This window comes from Chlorocebus sabaeus, chromosome 21 (genome assembly GCF_047675955.1).
Source record: "Chlorocebus sabaeus isolate Y175 chromosome 21, mChlSab1.0.hap1, whole genome shotgun sequence".
In the NCBI taxonomy this organism is placed as follows: domain Eukaryota; kingdom Metazoa; phylum Chordata; class Mammalia; order Primates; family Cercopithecidae; genus Chlorocebus; species Chlorocebus sabaeus.
Genome location: NC_132924.1, coordinates 93733776 through 93753124, shown reverse-complemented (window position 1 = coordinate 93753124; position 19349 = coordinate 93733776). Strand labels below are relative to the sequence as shown.

The following is a 19349-nucleotide window of genomic DNA, read 5'->3' as shown; positions in this document are numbered from 1 at the left end:
TTTGGTTCCTTCCTCTCAATTTTTTTTCATTATCTATTTAAAAATATTTGTAACCACTTCCCATTTGCTAAGTACTACGTTTGGCACTAAAAATAAATCAGTGCCTTGAAGAAGGAGAATGATCACTGTCTTCATCAGCTTACCATCTAATAAGAGAGACAAATATTAATCAAAGCAGTGCATGAATAAAAGTAATGAATTATACCTGTTAAGTATGAAGCACATGGTGCTCTGAGGGTGAATAGTAAGATTATTAATATCTTTTCCCTTTTCCCTTTTAATGTATACCAACAGAAAAATAAACTATGCTAGAGTAGAACTCAGAAAATGAATAGAAAATGCAAATGTTTATGTTTTGGTATATTAAGCTTGAAAATACATGAATGTTGGTACTCCTGTACTTTGAGATTCCTAGAATCAGGAAGTTGAATAAGGGACATCACAACCTAAATACTACTACTTCATGTTTCTATTTTATGCTTCATTTGCTCACCTTTTTTGTGAGTAGTTGTTTTAGTAGGATTTGGTAGGTTTACTCTTCCTTTGATTCAATGAATAATCATCCTTTTGTTCCTTTGTGGGGGAAATGTACTTTGGAGTTCAAAACAGTGGGTTGTTCAGAAACTCTAAGTTCAGTCACATTACAACCAATCAATAGAAAATAAAGTGCCTTCCTTCATAGGAGTTTCATCTTAATGAGCAGAGCTGAGGCAGCTGCACAGTGTGGAATGCCCCACAGGGGCTGAATCCTCTCCCTGGCCCTGTGGCTTGGAGAGAATCGAGAACTCAAAGTTCCCATCTATGTGAGCGCCCTTGCTGCAAAGTAACAGGAGTCAGCAGTCCCAAACAGCAGGACACTTTCTTATTGAATAATAATTCTTTTCTTGTTAATCCTAGAAAAGATGGGTTCTTTGCAGGGGACCTTGGAATCTAGGATGAGATTAACTTTGTATTAAAGGACTATGCCTGGGAAACCTCTTTTTCTTATTCACTCAGTCTGCCAAGGTTGGGGAATTTGGGTCTTGTTGGTGTGTTTATCTCACATCAACATAATGTAGTATAACATTTTCTGTCATTATAGTAAGTGACTGTATTATGGACATACTTGGAGGAGAAAAATAAAAGATAACCAAAAAAGGTTTGTATTAAGTAATTTTAAGTTAACTGATCCCCAAGCGCCATGGTCAAGGACCATCATTTTGGAAGTTGCCCTTGGTACAGATTATTCAGCCATAATGATCTTTGTTGCACCAGGAGATGGCCTTCATGTAATATTGGCATGAACATGTTATATCTCTTCTCACTGCCCATCACCAAACAAATGAAAAAACTTCCTTTGACTTCACTTCGTTTCCCAGGTACCTCCTCATTTGTCTCCCTCTCTTTACAGCACATTCCTTGAAAGAATTGCCATTGCTGATGCATCTCCTTTCATTCTGTCTCTGTTGCATTCCAATGAGACTTTCTACCCCACAATTTCACCAAACCTGTTTCTTTAATGGTTCTCTAAATTGCTAAATCTGAAGGTCAGTTCACAGTGTTCCTCTCCCTTGACCCAGAATTTGACACAGTTGACTGCAAGATCCTCCTTGAAACATTTTCTTGCTGCATTTGATTTTAGGACTCTGCATTCTCCTTATTTTCCTCCTACCAAACTGGTCTCTGCTTCTTAGTCTCCTTGTTGCCTCAACTTCTTCACACTTGAGTGATTCAGCTCCCAGTATCAGCACCACTTCTCTGTGATATTCACACTCCTTCCCATGTTGATCACATCTAGTCACTGGCTTTATAATTTTATTCTTGGATGATGCCCAAATGGGTACCTCCAGGTTAGACCTGTTCTTCGGGTTCTAGACTCACATAGCTAACTGCCTGTGTGTCATCTCCACTTGATGTGGAGTAGGTATCTCAACAGTAACATATCCACAGCTCCACTCCTAATCCTCCCCTTCATTCTGTTCCTCCCCGTCTCCCCCGGTTTACTTGAAGGTAGCACCATCTGTAAGTTGCTCAGTCCAAAAACCTCAGTCATCCTATACTTCTGTCTCTTATATTCACTGTCCAATCTGTCAGAAAACTATGTCAGCTTAATATTTGAAATATATTTACTGTCCAATCTCTTCCCTACATTTCCTCTGCCAACAACCTGCTTCAAACCACCATCTTCTCCCGCCATACTGATTGTTTAATAGCCTCCTGAGTGCTCTGCCTGCTTCTGCCTTGTCCCTCCCAGTCTAGTTTAGCCCAGTAGCCAAATAGATCCTGTTAAAGCAGATGTTAGAAATTTTGTATAGCTGTTACTTCTTTGCTTCACACCTTCCATTGGCTTCCAATCTGACTGTAGGTAAAAGCAGTCACTGGAATGGTCCACGAGGCCATACATTACCTGATCTGGTTAACTCCCTGTCCCACTCTGTGTCAGCACAACTCCTTGGCTGTTCCTCATAGACCCCATACATGCTACTGCCTCAGAACCTTTGCACTTGTGTGGACTTCTCTTTTCCTACACATCCAAGGCTCATTCCTCACTGCTTTTAAGTATTTACTTAAATGTCATCTTCTTAGTGTAGATTTTTCTGACCACACTACTTAAAATTTCAACATCTACAGCTCAGTTCTCCCTACCATTCTTTATCCTCATTCTTGTTTTCTTTCTCTTTATAGCATGTATTACCCTCTAACATACTATGCATTTTCCTTTTTTTTTATTTTGTATTCATCTGTCCTCCCTCCCACTTCCCACTAGAATGTAAGACCCATAAGGGCAAAGGTTTTTGTCTCTTTCATGCACTGCTGTATTCTCTTGGCTTAGAATAGTGCTTAGCACATGGAAGTGGTCAATAAATATTTATCAATATGATCAATGTCATTATTAGAAATATAACTTCTTATTTGTGACTCTAAAATTCATTCTAACTCTTCTTGATGTGTTTCTACTTCACTTCTTACTCCCATCTGTTCCAGTGTCCTGCCCTTCACCAGGTGAATGGGAAGGCAAATGAAAAGGTGTCAGTGATGCAAACAGGGTTATGTCACTGGATGGTGTTATAGCTCTGGTGCCACTGCCTGCTGACCTCAGCATGTCTGTGCAAGCACGTGGTTCTCCTCTCTGCCCTGATGCCACTCATTTGGTGATATTTGGAAATAATTAAATACTCAAGGTCAGGACCTCTTTGAGAGTTATTGGTGGGTTTTCTTTCTTTATAAGAAATATTACATAAAAAGTAATAGAACTGTATTGGTGTGTGTGTATGTATGTCTTTATTTTAGAAATAAAAAAGCAAATTTAAAAGCCATTCTAAAGACTTTTTTTTTTTTCCTGTATGCTTTACATTTGTGTCATATATTAGCCCTTCATAGACAAGTACTAGGGCACATAATTGTTTATTCAATGCTCATCATTTAACAAATAAATAATATTTTCATTTTTTAAATAAAAAGCGATCATTGAAAAAAAAAAGAGACATTTGCTAACACCAGAATCATAAAGAAAGGTTTGTGCTGTGATTTACAAGGTACAGAAGAAAAAATCAGAAAGGGTCCAGGAGAATTGCTGATTTGACTAGAACTTCTACACACTTCTCTCTAGCTGGTAAAATGGGTGTGAGAGACAGGCACTAGCAAATACCCTCTAAGTATTTCAACTCCCCAATACTGATACAGAGAAATAAGAAGCCTGTGGCTTAGCTGAAGGATGCTCTGGGGAATTTGTTAATGGAGAATATTCCCTAAATTAAAAGTTGTTTAGGCTCTTACCCCCATTTCATTTGCCTCTTCAGCAGGCAGTATGACCTCTCTGTGGAAGGAGAAAAAAATGGGACTGCAAAAGGAATTGGGCTTATGCATATTCCATGCTACAAAGAAGCACATTGTTGCAATGTTCAAGCATGCTATCTAAGTAGTTTTAGAGAGAGAGATAGTGAAGATTTATGTCTAAACTATCATATAAATCATAATTACTAAACCAGATTATTGATCCAAAAATAAAATAAAGGATAACCTACATTTTACACTTTATGACTAGTGGTTTGTCATGTATATTCCAAGTAAATATTAAGTTTAAATTATGTAAATGGTGACTTTATAAACCTAGTCTTTATAAACAAAAGGAAAGAAATCTATGGAATCAGATTATTGAGATGGAACCGTTTTATTTTAAAGATAAAATTAAACATCTATTTCAGTCTATGTATTTAAGGCATCAACATTTAAAAAAATCAAATTTGTATTGCAGCATAATTCACTGGGATTCAAAACTGATGATGCAAAAAGAAAACAATGCCACTATTTCCTCTTATTCTGTGTTGGGCTTGTGGAATATTTTTATTTTATGTCTTATGTTACATTTTTCTTGCCCAGAAAGTGAAAACGCAATGTGATATTGGAAGTGAGTATCTGAATTCGGCCCACTACTGTGTGTTTTTCTGCTCATACTCCTGTTTCTCATAAGATAAGATCCTGTACTACAGTGACACTCTGTGTATATTATAACCATGATAAGGCTCTCTAAAGAACTGAAGAACAGTGAAGCAGAGGGAGCACCAATTGGAAGAGAGAATTGAGTATGTGGAGTCTGCTTTTGAATCCATCAGAGGTATCTCATCTGCAAAAAATCTTATTTTCATTTTCAGGGTCTGGTTATTGGCATCCATAAGGTAAGGCTTCCCTTCCTCTTGCTCAGTTTTATAGAAGGAGATCATTTTTGATACTCTTAACACTGGGAAATACAGACAAAAGTACATCTTTAGAGTGGTACAGTTACTTCTATTTTTGTAATCATAACCAGGCTTAAGTCTTGTTCTTTTAACATTTTTTTTTTTCTTAGAGGATTATGCTATGAGATCAAGATGGAAGAATCTTGAAACAAAAACTGTGGATGACAGACATGGTAAGCGCTTTCCGTCTGCTCCATCAGACAAGACTGTGCTGAACAAGTGATCAACACTAACAAATCCACGGCAGCTGAATTTGCTGTTCAGAAGCTTCAAGGAGATCAGGACAACAAATTCTTCTTTGTGCGATGTCGGGTCTCCAGGGCCTGGGAAGGTCCCCTCTATAGAGCAGAGTGGCAAATGTCAGACCGTGGGTGAAGTTGGCCCTCCTCGTGTTTCTGTACCACTTGAAAACTAAGAATGATTCTTACATTTTTAAAAGGCTGATATGGGAAAATGGCATGAAATCCAAATTTCAGTGTCGATAAATAAAATTTTATTGAAACTCAGACATGTTTGTTTGCATCTTTTCTGATTGCTTGCTTGTTACAACAGCAGAGCTGAGTGGTTTTGAGAGACATCGTGGCTTACAAAAGTGAAAATATTTACTATACGGTACTTAACAGAAAAAGTCTGTCGACCCCTAGTATAGAGCATAATTTACATAACCCTTAATTAAAGTGGACTCCTAAGTCATTTGCATTTTTTTACATTACGTGTAAACTAGGAATGAGTACATCTGTACATAGTGTGGCTTTAGTTTTGCAGCTTTAGCTTTTAAGAAAGCCATATGCACCCATGTGTGTGACGGAATCTGAGACTCAATAATGTGTCCACCAGATTGCAGTGGGGATTTAGTCTCACAGTCCAAACTAGACACTGAATGCTTTCCATACTGCATATTTACCTGTCTACCCTTATTACGCAATCAAGAGTATAATTAAACAGCTGAACTTCAGTAACAAAAGAGATACTTTTGAAAGAAAGGTCTGTTTTACAATGTAAATCTCAATCCCTATTTCATTAACTATAAAGATTATATATTTATGTAACCTTATTGTTATGTAAACACTTTGATTAGAATTTGCTTACGATGGTTTATCATTTTAAAATATGTATTTTTTATTTGACAAATAAAAATTGCATATATTTATTATGTACAACATGATGGGTTTTTTTTTTTTAATGTTGTTCTTTTTAGATATGGGGTCTCACTATGTTCCCCAGGCTGGTCTCAGACTCCGGGGCTCATGCAACCCACCCAACTCAGGCTCCTGAAGTGTTGGGATTACAGGCATGAGCCACCATGCTTGCCCCCAATGTGATGTTTTGAAATATGTAAGCCCTGTAGAGTGGTTAAATCAAGCTAATTAGCATATGCATTACATCAGATACTTATTTAATTTTTAAAATTGTGTTAATAACATTTAACATGAGATTTATCCTTTTAACAAAATTTTTAGTGTATAATACAGTACTGTTGACTATGTTATACAGCAGATTTCTAGAATTTATTAATCTACCATAGCTGAAAGTTTATACCTACTGAAGATGAGCTTCCTATTTCTTCCACTGGATACTAATACCGTCAAACTCATAGAAGCAGAGGGTAGCACAGTGGTTGCCAAGGGTAAAGGGGAGAGGAGGAACATGGAATCATGCAGTATTTGTCCTTCTGTGTCTGGCTTATTTCACTTAACATAATGTCTTCAAGGTTCATCCATGTTGTTGCATATGGTAGTGTTATAGTAGGTAGTCAAGCAAACATGACCAGGGTAGGAGAGGACCCCTCCACACACAAACACACACATACTAGAAATGTCAAGTGACCATCAGGTGATTCTCTCTAAAATAATAATTGGTCACAACCGGTGCCAAGCAAAGGCAGTCTTCCAGTAGATAGAAACAAATGAAACTAGTGATCTGCAGTTTCCTGATAAGATCTCAGGATCTGGGTAATGGACTCAAGCACGTGTACTGAGAGGCAAAATGGTAGAGTTTAACTGGTATGTGACCTTTTTCTAGGAACACTCAACTGGTAATGGAAGAATGCCTCAGGTGAGCGCGGATACAACTCCAGTAAACACCCTGTGCTTGTAGCCCTTCCCAGGTGCTGGCAGGCCACTGCACATGCAGAATGCCTACATCTGAGACCCCAAGTCAAAGGTCAAACCATGCACTCGAATCTCTCAAGTCCCCTACTTTGCTCTCTTCCACGTATACTTTATTTCCTGTTGTTCCTGCTCTAATACTTTTTAATAAACCTTAACTCCTGCTCTAAAACTTGCCTCCATTTCTCTGCCTTATGCCTCTCAATTGAATTCTTTCTTCTGAGGAGGCAAGAACTGAGGTTGCTGCAGAACTATATGGATTTGCTGCTGCTAACACTAGGATTTCCATCTTTTTAAAGGTTAAATAATATTCCATTGTATGTTTGTGGGAATGGAAAATGGTACAGCAACTAGGGAAAACATTACGGAGGTTTCTCAAAAATTTGAAACTAGAACTCCATTATGATAGAGCAATCCTGCTTATAGGCATATGTATCTAAGAGTATTAAAATCAGGATCTCTAAGAGATATCTACACTCCCATGTTCATTTCAGCATTATTCACAATAGTCAAGATATGGAAAAAAAATCTAAATATCCATTTACCATTTAATCTAAATTTAGAATCCGGATTCTTATGTGGGGTGCTAGAAACACAAACATATTCCATTTAAATATCCTTAGGTATATCCCTTAAGTATTAATGCCTTTCTTTGCCAGAAAGAAGGTTCTATGACTGCATTCTGTTTAGTGTAGGCATGTGTTTGGGGAGTGAGGAGGAGGGTAATATCTTCAGTCACTTGAATGTGCTCTGTGAGATCTAGGAATTGTGCTTCTCTTCCCTCTAAGGAACATAGATAAAGGCAGAAACAGATTTCACAGGACAATTTCTGCCCACCGGGCTTCAGGAAGAAAGAGGTTCTCTTGGCATCAGAATAGCATTGCTTTTTACTTATTCATATTAGGAGAAAGTTCTCAAACAATTTGTCTTTGTCAGAATGTTCCTCATTTTTAGAGAACTTTTCTTTCTTCATTGTTAGAGAGCTTTCTCCCTTATGTAGAACAAAATATATTTTATCAGAATTCAAGTAAAGCTGTGAAGTAGAAATTTAACTACTTTTGTGATAGCAAATATGTAGTTGACACTGCCACTCTGAAGAAAACCAGATTCCACAGTGACAAGGAGCTCATAGAGCAGGTGCTGGCTACACCTAACGTTGAATTTTCTCATCTTTAGCTGTGAAATCATTTATCTCAGAGAAACAAATTTTACCACTGACACTGCAGCATCTGATATCAACATGTCAACCTCCTAGTTAGTGCTATAGTGCTCTGCTTCCATTGTCGGATGGATATCTCTATACATGTAATATGATAAGAGGGAAATGTTTGTGAGAACCTGGACAGACTCATGCACTGGTGTATATGTTAGCCCTCAAAAATTCTAATGACTCTGAAGGATTTTAAGAGCCTATATGATCTTAATGCTTAGGTTAGTCCAGTTAATAGCAACCAAATCTGGAAGGGTGATAGTTCTTGCAGTAGAAAGACGGATTCTTATCGCTCTCCTAGTCTTGTTTTAGACACGTACAGAGTTTCTAACTTTATCAGCACTCATTTGTGTTGCTACTTCTGAGCCTTGCTGTAAACCAGCAGTCCCCAAACCTTTTGGCACCAAGGACCAGTTTCATGGAAGATGGTTTTTCCACAGACCAAGAGTGGGATGATGGTTGGGTGATGATTCAAATGCATTATATTTATTGTGCGTTTTATTTCTATTGGTATTACATTGTAATATACAAAGAAATAATTACACAACTCACCATAATGTAGAACGAGTGGGAGCCCTGAGCTTGTTTTTCTGAAACTAGGTGGTCCTATCTGGGGGCAATGGGAGACAGTGACATATGATCAGGCATTAGATTCTCATAAGGAATGTGCAATCTGCATCCCTCACATGCGCAGTTCACAATAGGGTTTGTGTTCCTATGAGAACCTAAAGCCACTGCTGATCTGACGAAGGTGAAGCTCAGGTGGTATTGCAAGTGATGGGGAGTGGCTGTAAATACGGATGAAGATTCTCTGGCTTGCCCTCTGCTCACCTCCTGCTGTGCACCTTGGTTCCTACCAGGCCCTGGATCCACAGGCAATTGAAGAGCCCTGCTGTAAACTGTTTCTAAGTAGTAAGCTCTACCTCAAGGTCTGGAGAGACTACTCAAAGTAACTACATAGAGATACTTAAGGTCTACCCAGAGTATGTGTTGCCAAAAGTTGCTTGTATTGCAAAATCCTCTAACTTCTTAAAATGAAACTGGTAGCAATAGATTGAAAAATATAAAGCAATTTGCTACACTTATCACCAAGAAGGAAATTTACATATCTTGTTATAATATTCCAGAAGTCCATATTGTACTTTTTTCTTCTGATTAATCTTGTCTTCATTGAAAATAACTTCTAATTACAGACAGAGGCTTTCCTTGTACTCAGCAGTATCCCTTTTGCTTTCAGGTGATGATGAAGTACTCCATTTTCTTATTACAACTATTTTACTAAATAAAGGCTCTATTTGTAGATGGTTCCTATTATCCCAATGGCTCAAGTACGAAGCCAGAGAATCATTAAAAAGTAAAGAAAAGAGAATGAAGAAGGCTGTTTCCTGCAAGCAGCAATGGAACCATCTCTGTTTACTGTGCCTTTCCTACCTTACTTCCCATGCATTTAAGCTCTTAAGACTTCAAGTCCATGGATCTCTGAAATGTTATTTCCACTTCTCATTTCTCTTAAAGAAAAAACATGAAAGAGTTTGCATTTTTGATCATGTAGACTTTTATAGGTGATTCTCATCCTTTATTTTTCTATTTTTTTGGATTATAACTTACTTTTGTTGTAACTATGCTATTCTGATCTGGTCATTGATTATACTGCTCTCCTCAAATTTTCAGGCCTCTTAGTCATATTTTCTCTCTAGGCACAGAATGTCCCAATCATGTTTAGATATTAGAATTGTACATGCATGATGTTCTCACTCATAGGTGGGAACTGAACAATGAGATCACTTGGACTCAGGAAGGGGAACATCACACACCGGGGCCTATCATGGGGAGTGGGGAGGGGAGAGGGATTGCATTGGGAGTTATACCTGATGTAAATGACAAGTTGATGAGTGCTGACGAGTTGATGGGTGCAGCACAGCAACATGGCACAAGTATACATATGTAACAAACCTGCACGTTATGCACATGTACCCTAGAACTAAAAGTATAATAATAATAAAAAATAAATTAAAAAAAAAAGAATTGTACATGCATGAAATGCCAGTTATGGTATTACTTAAATATATTAAATATTCCTTTTGCTAAGAATATTAGAAAGCAGAACTTTTCACATTGGTTTTGGGTGTCTATTTCTTGCACAGACTATAGAAATGCTACCAGCATCTTTCCAATTAGTGCTCCTATTGCGGTCTCTTTCTGCGGAAGATAAAGCTCTTCCGAGTTCTACTGACATCTTTCAACACTGCACGACAGGGTCTCTAGGATACTCATCATTACTACTCTATCCTCCTGCAGACTTGTTTAAGAAATGCCAACTAGTAAGATCATAGTAGACTGGAGTGCCTCCTCTATCTCCATTTGTATGACACCATTAGAAAAACATATAAAAAAACCCCATAGGATTTCTTTGTTTATTCATCAAAAATGCATGGGATGATAGGCATGATGCCTGGTGCTTGATACAAAACTTTGCTCAGAAAAAAGTAGTATTCAACCAGTGTTTCATGAGATAAATTGATATATTGTCTAAGTCAGTCATGCCAATCCCATCTGTCTTTGGCAATGATTTATTTAGAAATGGACAAGTAAAGATGTTTTAGCCAACAGGATAGTTGGGGAGTCTTCTAGAAGTCCCCGACACTTGGGAAGGCTGACCTTTCTTTATTCTTTGCAAGTCGTTCTATGAACATGTGATGCTTATGGCTGCTGTAGTCATTTTAACACCCTGAGTAGGAATATCACCAACAAACCAAATAATGGCAGAGCAGAAATGTTGAACAAGCATTCTTAACCTGTTGAATCAACCATTAAACTGCCTAACTTCAGAGTTCTTGTTAAGAGAGACAACAAACAACTGTTTCTTAAAATACTTTTAACTGGCTATTGTGGTACATATAGCTAAAGCATTTTAACCAATGTATAATAGAAACATGTTTCCCATTCAGATACTCTTGTCATGGCTTCATTTCTGAAGTCTTTTTTCCAGCTTTTGCTGTATAATGCTGCAGTACAGAAAGAGTGTAGTGTCTTTCAATAATCATTAAATGGCTGATTAGTAGGACTAGTTTATATACTATTCGTGGAGAACACTGGTAATATTTGGCTGATTCAATGGAGTCTTTACGCTTTTTGAATATGTATTGGTGTCTCATAGAAAGAATAGCATAGTTTAGGAATCTTAACACATTTTACATTCTTTTTCAATTACTAGTCCTGGCTTTTAATTTACACTGTATTCTATCAATTAGGAAATGTGACCATTACTGAAAATGTACCTGAAAGACTACTTATTTTTATTTTAAATATCCCGATAATATAATTTATTGTGTATTAATACCCCTATGTTTTTAAATAATATCTTTAATTCTTCCATACATCCCTGAGAGAAATAACTTATGTAATGAAAAGCTGTTCTTAGAGAAAACATATAAAAATCTTGAAAAATTATTTTTATGTTCCTTAACTTGTAAAAAAGAAAATGAGGAAAGTTTACCATTGCATTGATCAAATGAATCAGTTCAAGTTATGATAACTTATGTTCTCTCAGTATTTGAGAGCATGTTTTTGAAAATGAAACAATCAACTATAATTAAAGCAAATTCATGTTAATTACATTTTATAGTATTGTATCAATCGCTTTTAAACAGTATCTTTCCCATTACACTATTATCTACTTAGACTTTAACTATGCCTTTTTGGGAGTTTCATTTAATTATCTTTAAGTTAGTATTAGCTGCTTAGTTAGCCTAATTATGTTATTAGGAAATGAAAAAAGGCCATTTCATATGGACATTCAGTAAAGGACATTTCCTTGTACGGTATTAAAAATAATCCTCAATTTCTGATATAAAACCAGCATTCACATATTTCAACTGTTTTTTTCATAGTATAAGCAGGCTTCTTGACATTCAACAAAGAAAATGTGAATAGTTATAATTAAAAGATGAAGAGAAATTAGAATCATTTATATACATAAAAATTTAGTAGAAGGAAGTTTATTAACTTTCTATTGAAATTGCAATATATAATTCTTCATTTTGTGGTTGGTGAATATATATATCATATATATAGAGAGAATATCTATATCATATATATAGAGAATATATATATCATATATATAGAGAATATATATATGTGTATATATAGAGAGAGAGAGACAGAGAGAGAGAGAGAACTTATTTGTGACTGATGCATTTTAAGTATTTCTATCAGAAATGTCACCAAATGTAGACACAGGTAAAAAGTCGTGGTTACAGAGCACATGTGTTTAGTTGGAATGTGATTATCCTGCTGCTTCCCATCACCTTCCCCATTCCTCCATCAGAATCATCCTTACTATCAATAATATAATCTGTAAGCATTGGAACTGGAAGGGATTTTAGAATCCATCTATGCCACCCCTGTATCTCCCATACCTCTAGCCAGTGAAAAGGAAGTTGAAACACTGAAACATCGGTTACTTAGTAGCAGCAGAGGTCCTGGAATCCTGATCTCAGTGCAGCACTCAGAAATGAATATTTCTGGGCAATGTCAGCTCTTTAGGGACCACGCATCCCAGCCAAATGCTAGTTTGAAGTAAGTACCCTTTGGGGAGTTGCTTGTTTATACGGCTTCAGATACACTACATGTGAATAACTTGTTCAAATGATGAAAATAGTTCTTGGATGTGAATTACAGGAATTCACCTTAAAGCATGATATTATTGATAGTTTAACACCTAAACCAATATGTAAGTATTATGTTAGCACATCACTCAGGATTTTTAAGAAGATAAGGGACCTGCTCCTTCTCATTTAGTATTTGGGTATTCACTAAATATATCTGGATGACTTAAATCAACTTATCTAAAACAAAAATTATCCGTATTCCCTATACCTGTATTTCTTCATTTCTTTGATCAACAGATATTGGAGTGCAACTTTGTGTCAGGCAGCGCTTTAAATTGAAGGGATTTCTATGGCAGTGGATAAAACAAATTCCCTTCTCCCAAAGAGCTTATATACGACTGTATTATGCTAAAAATAAGTTAACATTTGCTATAATGAAAGGTAGCAATAAGAATTTTGCAAATGAAGCAGAGCGAGTGGTTAAAGAGCTGCTAGACCAGAGGAACAATACGCATCAGGTGGCTGGAGAAGGCCTTGCTAACGTGATATCTGATCAAAGATCCCATTTATGTGGCATTAGCATATGTTATCCTGCTTTATAGTTTGATTTATTCATTCACTAATATTTGTTATGTGTTCTCTGTTGTAAGGAATGCTGCCTGGTTTTATTTATATGGCGATGAAACAGTTGTTGCCCTCATGGGGTTCATAGTCTGGTATCACAAGGATCACATGTGCATGTAGGAATAACTAAAACAAGGCAGATACTGATGAGTGCAGAAGAGAAATACTGACAAAGGGCCAGAGAGTGAGGTGGAGATAAAATGAAGATAATGCTTTCTGGAATTAATCTTGTCTTCCCAGCCAGATAGTAAAGAGGCAGGGATCATATATTTTCTATTCCAACTTCTAGCACAATGTCCTCCCTGTTTTGTACCTTGTTTGGGCTATAAAAATTTGTGGTAGGTGATGACTATTGTTTCTTATATCAGTTAATGACTGCTCTCTTTTAAATTGTCTTGTAGGTGACAACTATTCTCATGCAAATTAATCATCTCTAAAATTAAATGCAGCTTTCCCTTTTAATTCTCTTATCTATGTCTACTGAAGTCTAAACCGTCTCCGACTTTTTCCTTTACCTTATTCTATCACTAACCGCGCTATGAAAAGGTGACCCTTTGTGCCTGCCATCAATCTATGCAGGTATTAGGGGCACAGAGAAATGCGTGTTTAAATGAGCAAATGAATAAATTAAAGAACCCCTTTTTGGGTACTAAATTTAGCATTATTTAATTCAGTTATGAAATGGACTTTTCATGACTAAAGGGAACAGAGGAATGGAGAAAATTTTAGGTCGAAAAAGAAGCTTTTAAAAAGAATGTGCAACTTGGACTCCGTGGTTATTTTTATTGAAGCAACAGAATCTCAACTTGCAGTGTTTGGTTAGGCAGCCATTTTTTAAAAAGCAGGTAAGAAATAATAATTAAAAGAGCTAAAATAATTATGTGCATAAAATATACTGTCTATGCATTTAAATACATGCAGGATTGTCTTCTTTTGTGATCCATTTCAAATCCCAGTGTCTCATTTTAAAAAGAATCATGTCAGCTCCTCTTTCAGTCAAAAGATTAAACCATTTTAATTTTCTGAGGGAAGAAGCCCCCAAAGCCACATAGAATTTTTTAATTCTGCCCTAATATAAGCTGAATTCTCCAAAATGCCTGCCTCTGAGGTAAACAGAATCCATTAAAAAGTAGTTATTAAGCCCTGTGAACAGAAAACAATATTAGAAGCCTAAAAATGATAGCTTTGGGGCAACAAAACTCATTGGAAATAGCATATAGAAGCAGAAACAAAAAAGGAGAGAGATCCTTTAGTATAAAAAAAAAGATTATGATGAAAAATATAACTAATTAGCATTTTCATTGTTTCTTACAATAAAAATCTCAAGAATCTTTATGGGACAAGTAGGGTGATAAAATAAACCCTCAGGGTAGGCTACCAGATGGAATAATATATACACAATGAAAATACATCCAAATATGGAAACTTCACTGTTTAGGTAAGCAATGTAACTGCCTCATCATGTTGTCTGTATATATTCTGTACCACATTCAGTATCTTTGAAGAGTTTAATGTTTAAGGGCAATATCAATATTTTAGAAAGTACTGTTACAAGTATAACAGTAAAGTCAAGCACAATTGGGTCAAGCTTCAGAACTTTTTATGTTGTGAATGTAAACATATATACAACTCAAGCTGAAATTGGATTTTTGTATTCACAGTAGGCCCCAATTGAGAGAGAATGTATGTTTGGTGAGAGAGATATATATATAGACACACACACTATATATAGTGTAAGTGCTATAGATACATGAACTGTAAATGTACACACGTGTGTGTGTGTGTATGTGTACATATGTGTGTGTGTATATATGCATATACATATATATATATATAAAAAATCATCTCTATGGTAGAAGAGCTCCAAGGATTAAAAAACATACTTTTACAGTACTGACTCTTACATAATTGAATGCATACAGGAAATTAGGAATGCACCATGCTTATTTAGATGCTAGTATAAATGTAAGTGATGTTCTTGCTAAGGTCAGATCCCCCTAACCATCTCAGAGTTTACGTTCAAGAATCATGATGATGTTTAAATGTAACACAGTGAATGTATTCTGTTCTGATAAGGCTTATTATTTTCAGTAAATTGCGTGAAGGATCAGCCTTGGTCTCAATTCATAAAGGCCATCTATCCCACTGACAGTTCCACAAAAATGGCCCACAAATTAATGATTATGTTTTCAATAAAGGATATAGATGCAACATTGATTAAAGTATATGGACTACTGAGTAGTTTCATGAACCCTAAAATAACAGTTGCTATACATGTTTTTACTGGCCTAGAAATAAGCTTGAATCTCCTTTTAAAACATAAGCCTATATTAGGCACCTTAGGAATTAAATATCTCATTTATATTGCAACCTTCTCCTTCAGCAGCTAGTCTTTGAAGTAACAGCATTTCAAAAGCAAAAATGAAAGTATTAACACCACGTGTAATCATCAGAGGTGATGTCTCAAACACTAACAGATTTCATCTGATTTATATTCTTGATGTCTCCAGAAGGAGGGATCTTGTGTTCTATATTCTGGATATTCAGATTTCTATAATTTAAAGTAACAGTTAAATTAGCCTTGAGTATTTTATATATATTTGAATTCTTACCACCAATGGTCACAGAAACTCAACAGCAGATCCACTTCTATCCTCAACTATTTCACAAAGACTAGCTGGATATGGAATCTTTGGGACTCACAAATGGTCTGTTCATGACCTTATTTTATGACTCTTCTCTAGTTCTCATCATCAATTTCTTGGTTTATTGGTTTACTCTTCCCTGGTACTGATTCATTCCAAGGTGACTGGCTACGCAAAGACCCCCTGATGTGAGTCATGTAAATACTTTGCATTTCCATTTATTCACAGATACTTTTTTGGTAGCACTGTCCCTATTGCACTGTCTCTAAAATCTAGCAGGTCCTTTACTTGTGATTCCTGCCTTTATTCCTTTTCAAAGACCTTGTGATAGTTACCTTCTGCTCTTAAGTCCTGATAGGCTGATCACTGATAGAGTCCCTGAGATTAAGAATAGCAGTTTTCAAGTTACTGTGATTACACACTTGCTTGATTTTCCATGGGTATTACTCATTGGATTTAATGAATGTTTATTTAATCAGGATTCAAACTCACTAGTTATGATTTTATGATCTCAGGTTTCTGTCCTTCAACAACACAGTCAATTAGATCACTTCAGATAAGTCCTTTAAAAGAAAGTGCATGCTTAGTTCTTATGTAGATTGTGGCTACATAATCTTTTTTCTTTTTCCTATCCGGCATCATCAAATGGTTGTATTAGTTAGCATTTTGGTCATTATGTTTTGAAACAGGCCAGAGATGCAAGGGAAAGAAATGGTGTAAGAAAACAAGCCTGGTTACCATGGCAAATAGATGTATAGTATTTCCCAGGATAAATGCAAATCATTGATAAGGATTTTTGTTCACTTCATAACTCATCTTTGGTATCTTGAAATATATCTATCTTAATATGAATCACAGTGTAATAATCAATAGAAATATGAAATTGTGGCCAATATACAATACCTACATTCTAAAATGAATAAATAGAGTTTTGAGCCAGAGAAATAAAATACTAGACAGGTTTCCAAACTATATGGATAACCAAGAAAGACTAACAGTCCATATAGTTTAAAGACAGCTAGGAACTGAATTTGGTGCAATAAATTCAGTGATGCAGAACAGAGTATGGTGGGACTGAGTGATGTCTAAACTGCAACTAAACATGGTAAAATACATCCAAAATGGGTTTATAGTTAATGATTAAACATTCATTTAACTGAAAAAATTAAAAAGCATTTAAAAAAAAGATTCTACCCTACCAAAAAGTTAAGGAAAATTATTTCAACATTGACAAGAGATAAGAAGCTGGCTAAATTTAAAACAACAACCATTTGTTGAACATCTATAAATGCTAGGCTGTTCCTGGTGCTAAGAATACAGAGAAAGGTTGGGCTTATGCCTGTAATCCCAACACTTTGGGAGGCTGAGGCAGGCAGATCGCTTGAGGTCAGGAGTTCAAGACCAGCCTGGTCAACATGGCCAAACCCCATCTCTATTAAAAATGCAAAAATTAGGTGGGCGTAGTGGCATGAGGGAGGCTGAGGCATAAGAATCGCTTTAATTCAAGAGGCAGAGGTTGCAGTGAGCTGACATCACACCACTGTACTCCAGCCTGGGAGACAGGAAGAGACTCTGTCTCAAAAAATAAAAAATAATAAAGACAGATAAATAGGAAGACACTGCTCACTTATAAACTAGTCAAGGGGACAACAGCTTTATCACTCATTATAATACTATGATAAATGAGATAATTGAGGAATAACAAAGTTTTATGCAAGCATAATACCTGAGAGGTCATCCTATTCCTGACATCTACAGTTCTAGCTGCAGGCACACAGGCCTGAGATAGAAATAGGTATGTATTATAGCAGGTAGGAAGTCTCTCTATAACTCATTCTTATACATATTCCAGAGACTTAGGCATATGCTTCATGTAAACATGCATTCACCATTAAGAAACAGTAGAAACTTGGCAATGTGCGGTGGCTCACGCCAGTAACCCCAGCACTTTAGGAGGCCCATTCAGGCAGATTTGAGGCCAGGAGTTTGAGACCAGTCTGGCCAACATGGCAAAAAAAAAAAAAAAGAAAAAAAAAAAACAAACAGCTGGGCATGGCGGTGCATGCCTGTAATCCCAGCTACTCTGGAGGCTGAGTCAGAAGAATCACTTGAACCCAGGAGGCAGAGATTACAGTGAGCCGAGATTGCGCCACTGCACTCCAGCTTGGGCTGGACCTTGTCTCTAAAAACAAACAAACAAATAAACAAAAAGCAGTAGAAACTCAATAAAGAATGATACAGTTAAAAACCCAAGAAGTTAGCAAGTCGCAGTAGTAAGAACAATTTGTAGTGACTCTAAATTACTAGATAAGAATTAGTAGATAAGAAAGTTGAGTAATTTGAGAGACTTTTAAGAAAAGCAGGAAAAGAAACTCATATTTTCAACAAAAGCTGCAGGTAGGTAGATTTTTTTTTTAAACTTCTGTTGGAGGCTGGAATAAGATGAAATTTTAACGAATAGTAATTATAAAACTTTAGTAAAAATCAAAATAATTGCTTTCCAAAGTGATGCACACTTATGGCCTACTTATTTTGAATCAATTGTATTACAAAGGTGTACTTTACTATTTCACTTTTTTGAGAAAAGAAGAACTTCCCCTCCAACACACACTCACCTGGTAGAATATAAGTAATATAAAGCAATACAAAGTTTGAGGACCTTGGCCTTAAGGGCACATGTGTTTGACCATGACATTAGATGTTTATGAAACTGCAGAACTAAGTAGATATGCCAATAAATTGCCTGTAGGAAGTGGCTGTATTTTTTAAATAAGAGTTGGGAAAATTTAATATCTTGAGGGATTAGGGTGTTTATCTGAAAACATTTATCTAAGAAAATTCTCAGACTCAGAATATATCTGTGTCTACTAATGGCTTATCCCTCAGGAAATTCTATAAGGAATTTGACATGCCTAAACCTGCATTCATATGTTCATTCATTCATTCATTTATTCTTCCACCAATTTACATTTATTGAATTCATACCGGACCCTCAGGATACAAAGACATGGTTTTTCAAAGACTTTAAATCCAGTGCCTTAGACTCACACGTAAAGAGTCTATTGCAATGCTAGTGTGATAGGGAACTAATACACACAAAGCTCTCATGGCTGTTACTGGAGAAGCGCCTAGATCAGGCTAGCCTGTGGCAGGTCATTTAAGTAAGACTTTCCACGAATGTCGTCTGTGTTTACTTTTGTAGGAGAAGAATGATAGTTAGGCAGGTGGCTGGGCGTAGTGGCTCATGCCTGTAAGACCAGCACTTAGGGAGGCTGAAGTGGAAGGATCACCTAAGATGAGGAGTTCAAGACCAGCCTGGACAACATGGTGAAACCCCATCTCTCCTAAAAATACAAAAATTAGCCCAGGGTGGTGACGCATGTCTGCAGTCCCAGTTACTTGGGAGGCTGAGGTAGGAGAATCGCTTGAACCTGGGA

At 36.4% G+C, this 19349-nt stretch overlaps 1 protein-coding gene across 1 annotated transcript in view; it reads right to left on the bottom strand.

The window, feature by feature from the left end:
• KCND2 (potassium voltage-gated channel subfamily D member 2) overlaps positions 1-19349 on the bottom strand; it is a 483252-nt gene that overhangs the window by 56373 nt on the left and 407530 nt on the right. The gene's annotated exons all lie outside the window — the stretch shown is intronic.